At 37.2% G+C, this 7,567-nt stretch overlaps 1 pseudogene; it reads right to left on the bottom strand.

Annotated features, from left to right (window-relative positions):
• Positions 1-584: 584 nt before the first annotated feature.
• LOC105862029 (NXPE family member 2-like) lies at positions 585-7,213 on the bottom strand (annotated as a pseudogene).
• Positions 7,214-7,567: the final 354 nt, after the last annotated feature.

Raw genomic sequence — 7,567 nt, 5'->3', positions numbered from 1 at the left:
TAATGAGTGAGATGTGCACCATCTGGGGGATGGTCATGCTGGAGACTCAGACTTGTCGGGGGAGGGGGGGAAATGGGCATTTATTGAAACCTTAAAATCTGTACCCCCATAATATGCCGAAATAAAAAAAAAGAAGGAGACAGAAGAATGGCCAACAAACATATAAAAAAATGCTCAACATCTCTAATCATCAGGGAAATGGAAATCAAAACGACAATGAGATATCAGTTAACTCCAGTGAGAATGGCTTTCATCAAAAAGTCCCCAAACAATAAATGCTGGCGTGGATGCAGAGAGAGAGGAACACTCCTACACTGCTGGTCGACTGCAAACTAGTTCAACTTCTTTGGAAAGCAATATGGAGATACCTGGGATGATAGTTGCCCAATATTGTGAATATACTTAATGTCACTGAATCATATACTTAAAATTATTTAAATGGTAAATTTTATGATATGTATATTTGACTATAATAAAATTTTTAATTTGTTTTCTTCAAACTTTGGATTGCAATAAACTATCCTTGCAGTATATGTGAGATCATTTATAGAGAATATCTAGTGCTATTTTTCTGTATTTTTCCTCTAGCAAATGTAGTTTAAGAACATGTCAACCTGATTTTCAATCACATAACCAGGTGGATGGACTTTATTAGTGCAATATGCAATTATCATGTCTCCAGCATCGATAATATCACACTGAGATCAACAAAAATGTCCCTCCTGATAAGATTCTGAATATAGTCATGAAAGTCACTAAACATCTCTGCATTTTGATGTATTTCCCTGGTGTTTTCGGTTTTAAGTATCACCTTGGTCTCTGGACTTCACAAGAATAGACAGTCAATGGCTTTTTGAATATTGATGGCCCTATGGTTGAAAATGATGATGGGAAAGGGTCTGAAGTGTTGACCAAGGGTAATGACAGTGGCTGTGTTACTGTCTTCTGCTACCCGGTCAATTTCCCGTGAGATATAGTTTTGATCTTTCACCGAGAACAGCTTTTGGCTAATAAATGGAAGACCATGTTTTTCCACTGTATCAAAATATTTCATTCACTACCCAGAAGAACATGTGTTTTAAAGATCCCAGTTCCATGATGAGCAAAACATTTTAAGGCTGATGGAAAACAAATCAACAAATCTTTTAACAAAAAGAAAATGACGTAATTTTAAATGCATACAACATATGTAAAATTCTAACCAAGGCCACTCCTAACTAGACCATTGCCACCTATGTGAAGTAGAGAATTTTACCAGATGCACTGAAATCTTAACAAAAATTTGAATTTTTATCAGAATACATGAAGAGAAAGAAAAATGTTAACATACATGAACAAAAAATATAAAATTTAACTTGTTATTAAAGGCTCAAAGCCAAAAGTTTGGCAAGTTATAAAATGCTAAAAACAAGCACTAGAAAAGGAAAGCAAAGAATTCCAATTATTATTTTTTAAACCTTCAAAAGTTAAATATCAGTTAAATATAATTAAATATAAAAGTTAAATATAAATACATACTTTTCACAACTTTTTAAAAGTAACACATAGAATCTCCCATGAGGTAAATAAGTTTTCTTTCCAAGCAGTCATTTATATTTTTTGTTGCATTGAACTTGGTCTGTTTGCAAAATGCTGTAATCCACCTTCTGTTCAAAGTATAACCACTGGGGAAAGGTGTTTTCATTCCAATCTGACATTTCTGTTTGATGTTCTCATTCCCTGGCAATAAAAATCCCCACAGTAAGTAATTTCTATTACCAGAAATTATGATGGAAACACTTTCTTCATTTTTGCCCTCCTTTTTCTCTTTCCCTTCCACCCTTCTTTTTAACTCTATTTCTGCCCTCCTGGCTTCCACAGATATTTATTTAACAAGATCATGTGAAAGGAGTGAATTAAAAGTTCTCACTGAATCGTTTTTTATTGGAGAGGGGATCAGTTTTCTCTGGTGCAATGACAATGTCTCCCTGGGCCTCAGTTTTTCCCCAAAGCCACTCAACTGTGAGCCAGCTAGCCAAAGTCAGGAGAAAATGTGAGGCTGTGAAATAGCAGGGCTCAGAGGCCCAGCTGAATATTACCCCAGTGATATTGGCCTTGCTGAACTGTAAATCTCCTCTTCCTCAAACTAGGTATCCATGAAAAAAGCGTGAACACGTTTATGAAACTAGTGTCACACATTGTTTATTTTGTGTGTACCAGAATTACATTCTCTGGTCAATTAAAAAAAAAACCTTTTAATGCTTTATTGTTGAATATAGAACTGAATGTAATATTCTCAGTGTGGTCTCACTAATGCAATAAAAAAACTAAAAAAGTAGGATCTTGACCTCATTGTTCTGGACACTACACTGTATTTACTGACTCTTAGAGATCTTTCTCCCAGGTAAGATTCCGAGGCCACTTTTATATTCGCCACTAGAAAAGCACATCTTCTTTGTCATCTACCTGCATTTTGGGGTTTTGTGGTGTAAGTTTAGGAACTTACATTTGTTCATATTGAATTATATCAGATTTATAAGTGGTTCCAAAAATAAAAGTCTCGCATTATCTTCTAAGAAATGACCTGACTTTGCTAGCAATTACTGTCCAGGTGAGAGGGAAACAGAAGAGGTGTTATGAGTTTTCAGGTTGCCTCAAGAGTCTAAGAACTTTCTTCACTGTAAAAGTCGGGCATGGATGATGGTTGATCCAGCAGAGAAGGGATCTGTCTTTTTCACAGAATGGGAACTTTAGGACTGAGTTCATGATTTATTTGTATCTATGTTTTCCACAGAGTTTAGCAAAGTTCTTTGTATATAGTAGGTCCTCAGTAAACATTTGTCGAGTTCATGAAAAAGGGGAAATGGGTAATGTATACCCTACTGATTGTTATAATGGAAGTCATTTGCTTAAATTAAATTAGTCACTTTAATAAATTAATAAATTTATTAATTTAATAAATTTAATAAAATGTATTTCAATTTTTTAATTTAATTAAATTTATTTAAATTTAATTAAATTTTATTTTATTAAATAAATTTAATAAAACTTATTAATTTTAATAAATTTAATAAAACTTAATTTTAATAAATTAAATTAAATTCACTTTAATTCTAGTTTAGCAGAAATGTCACTTTTATGAATGAAATGGTTTTGTGTTGACCACTAAAGTTCATGTGATTAAACTGAAAAAAATCCACAGAAATTGCTAGTTTATAGAACTTTAGGAGAGATAATTTGGCTTATAAGAGAAATTAGAAACCAGTAAAGAAATTTCCTAATTCTGAATCTGTGAAGCTTATCTGAGACATTTTCACATAGCACCAATACCCAATCATTGGCTTTTGGAAATTAAATCTCAAGTTTAAATACAAATAACCTGTACATTGTCAAAAGGAGTAGCTGAAATTAGTGGTTTCTCTAGACTTTTCTATCTTACTCAGAGTGGAAATTGCCTTAAATTGATAACGAAAATAATTTCCAAGAATAAAATCCCATCTTTTTTTTTTTTTTTTTTGGTGGGGAATGCTCATTTATTTCCTGATGGGTAGTTAATGTCTAATCATCCAGAAGACATTTAGGTTTCTTTTATTTAGAAAGTGGAAATAATAACTTCCCCAGTAAGTAAACAGGAAAATAGATTTTGCTCTTCAAAAAAACCTGATTAATATACTACTTGAAATCCCATCTTTAAAACTCAAGGTGTTTGATTCAATTGTCCCCCAAAATGAGAGATCAAAATGGTTAATGTGGAATAAATGTCTCTCCAAGTAAGAATGTCCTTTAAATGAGTCAATTTTGATCATGGCAGGTAACAGCAGACTAGACTTACTCTTACGCGGGATGACCTCGATGGAGGTCAAGTTCTTCATAATTTCAAGCCCTGTGTTGGACCTTCAAGAAGAAGGAAAACAAATTAACTTAATTATTTGACCATATAGTAAACTGAGAATCACTAATTTAGATGGATTGAACCACTCTTAACTCTTTGCAAATACTTTTTTTCATTATTTTTATATATGTAAGGTATTCTGGGGAAATAAATGAGTCAGGATTCTGGAAAACTCTTCCTCTGTCAGGGGATCTAGAGATGCAGAGAGAGTCACTCACCCTCCTGTCCGATATGTCAAATCATCTATCTACCCATCCTTTCATTTTGCCTCCTATATGATTCTCTGCCATAAATTAACCCTCCACCTTTGCCCCTGTAGTAGTTCAGGCCCTCATCCACCTTTTCCTAGGCCAGTGCTTCTCCAACTCGAGTGTGCATTAGAATTACCTGCAGTACTTGTTACAACTCTGATTCAATAGTTCTGGAGCAAGGCTCAAGAATTTGAGTTTCTAATAAGCTTTGGGGCAAAGCCAAAGCTAATGGCCAAGGGACATTACTTTGAGAATCCTGTTTTAGATTTTGATAATATTATCTTTCTGCCCCTATGTATCCCACCCCGATACAACCTCTGTGTTGCCTGTTTTATTCTCCTGTGCAGAATCTTTCATGACTTTCCATCATCACCCTACAGGATGAGAATCAAGCTCCCTAACCAGCATACAAACCTCCTGCGAATGTCTCCCTCTCCAGTTTCATCTTCATCTACTCCTCACCTTCACAAGTCCCCAGGAATCTCTTTTCCAGAGCCAAGTATCTCCTTGAGAGTAGAAATCAGGTCAATCTTATTCTCTATAATATTCTACATGCCCAGCACAGTGATCTGCACCTCAAGGTATCCATCCTAACAATGAAGCTGATGGCTACATCCAGTCAAATCAAATCCATTCTATCAGAAAGAAATGAATGTGGAGAGAGGTAGAACTTTCAGAGCCAGACCCAAAAAACCTCCAGGAGGGACAAATGAAGTATTTTCCAAGATTGGATGGCCTGAATCCCAGGAAAGAAGTTTTTAGGTCGAGAATACTATCCCTCTCATTAAGGGGGCCAGAGAACCAAACAACTGAGCAGTCAGGGCGGGTGTGTGGAGTGGTAGAGTCGTGGTGGCAGTACTATGGCCCATTGACTTTAAGGTCACTTAGGATTCCAGTTCTGACTCTGCAACTCACTAGGCATGTGACTTTGGCCAAACTATTTAATGTCTGTGCTTAAATGGCCTCATCTGTAAAACAAGCATAACCATAGTCACTCCAGAGTGTTTTACTGAGGATTAATGGCATAACAGAAGGAAGGCATCCAGCATAAAGCCTGACAGATAGTAGGCGTTCACCAAATAACTGCAATTATTATATTACTAAGGATCCCATAAGACCTATCTGTGCCACAAGATTAAAATTTGTCTCAGTGGGAAATTTGAACCTGGTCAAACATCTATTCTCCCATACTTATCACAGGTCAAGTAGAGGATGATAACAGAGACCAAGACCTGGCTACCTTGTAAATTTGGTTACCAAAGCCAAACTTTGATGGTACATTAAAGTATTAAGAATATGTACTCATGGTATGAAGGCATTCATTTTAATGTCTCTTGTTTTTGTAATTGTGAATGTGTGCATCACACTTTTAGGAGGGAGTTCTGTATGGTCAGATCACAACAGAAACTGAAAGAATTGTAAACAACTGTGTTGCCTGTATGATGTCTTCTTATGCGGTAACCCTTTGTTTATTTTTCTATCATTATTATCCATAAAACAAATTAAAAATAAAAATACTTTTTTTTAACTTTGAAGAAGTGAGTAGCTAAGGAGGTAGCATCTCTGATTCAGAAGCCAGGGTTGGGAGAGGGAACCCTAGTGAGAAAATGTATTCACAGCCAACCCTCAGTATACCCCGGGGGCTCCTAGCACAAATACTAAAATCCGCTCATACTCAAACCCAGGTATCCATAGATCAAACCCAATAGTAGGCCCTACGGAACCCAAGTATACAAAAAGTCAGTCCTCCACATATGCAGGTTTTGCATTGCATGAATACTGCATTTTTAATCCACGTTTTGTTGGAAAATATCCAATATAAGTGGACATGTGCAGTTCAACCCTGTGTTGTTCAAAGGTCCACTTGACTATGTTACATATGAAAGAGAAACAGGCTTAGTCCCTGGACTCACAAGAAGAAAACATGTCACAGAACTAGGCTTGGGCCTAGGAGGGGGCCTTAGCGCTTAGCAATAGCATAGCCATGAGAGTTCTTGACTGTGTAATCACCTGTGAAGTCAACTACTTGCCTATGCACTAAATCCCCTGTGAGGAGATTGGAATATCTAATTCCATGCATTGAGGAAAAAAACTTGACAACTTGGATAGGGCAGGGGATCTAGGAAGGAAATGTGTCTATTGGGAAATAAAGTAGGTTGTTATCACGATTATTGCCATGAGCACAGCCAACTGGAGAAGCATGATTAGGACCCAAAATATATGCCGGTCGTCCAGACCAGAGACTGTGGATTTCCTGAGCCACAGCCAAGAGACTGTGCAAGGATGGCTGCTCCAATCCAGGCTGCCATGAGGACCACCTCGAGAGGGAGCCAGATGTGGCCATCAGGAAGTATGGAATCAGGCACAGGTGCCCTCCTGTCCCTTAGACTTAAGACATGGCTCTGAGACCTTCAAGACAGGAAGACCTCCATGTCTCCATGATCATTTTTCCTTGGCTTTGTCATAAAAATATATTTGAAAAAGCCCAGCTTCTGTTAGCTGAGAAATAGGATAAAGGGAGTTTTCTAGACCTTGATCAAGAGAACCAAAAAAGTGAAAGTGAGAGAAGGGTGGAAGGGAATTTTTGGAGAGGTGTGGGGTCAGATGTGCCCAGCCCCCTGTGGCATCACAATGTTTAAATTGGATTTGAACTTGAAGTTCCGGGATATGGTGTTACCCAGGTTGTTCTTCTAAACACATATTAGAAAACCATGGCCTTTCTACAGCAGCCATTCCCAAACTGTAGAACCAAAGTTTCTAAAAATGATCCACAGAATAAATGTTCTGTGGCCAAATAAGTTTGGGAAATGTTGTATGCTCTATCCCTGCTTGAAGGGGCGTGTATCCAAGTTTCTGAAAATTCCTGCTGCAGAGAAATACACTTAACTTTAATTATTTTCCCAGATTGTATTTCACTTATTTTTTTTCATTCAACAGTTATTGAGAACCTTTTTAGTGTTAGGCATTGTGCTAGGCCTGTGAGACAAAGTGTGGCTCTCAACAGCTTCCTGTCATACACAGCTGGGACCTCCTCTCTCCCTCACTCACTGCATCCCAGCCCCACCAGCCACCCTTACCGTTCCTGGAACATTCCCGCGTGTTCTTGCCTCAGGTCCTATTCTCTCTCAAGAATGGTATTTCTCCAAAATTCACACAGTTTACTCCTTCACTTCATTCAGGCTGCTGCTCAAGACAGGCCTTACCTGACTATCCTCTTAAAATAGCATCAAGCATCACCTTCAAATCCCTGACTCCTGATGATTTTCTGTTACAAATCTATTTGTTTCTTTGTTTGTTTTCTTTCTATCCCATTGGAATGTTAATTCCCAATCCCTAGAGCTTGTCTGGAATACAGAAGGTGCTATTTATAAATGGGATGAATGAATGATGAAAAATAGTTACAGTTAATGTTTCACAGAACTTACAATTTAGCAAAGGATATTCA

Source organism: Microcebus murinus, chromosome 4 (genome assembly GCF_040939455.1).
Source record: "Microcebus murinus isolate Inina chromosome 4, M.murinus_Inina_mat1.0, whole genome shotgun sequence".
NCBI classification, from domain to species: domain Eukaryota; kingdom Metazoa; phylum Chordata; class Mammalia; order Primates; family Cheirogaleidae; genus Microcebus; species Microcebus murinus.
This window is presented reverse-complemented; position numbering and strand designations above follow the sequence as displayed.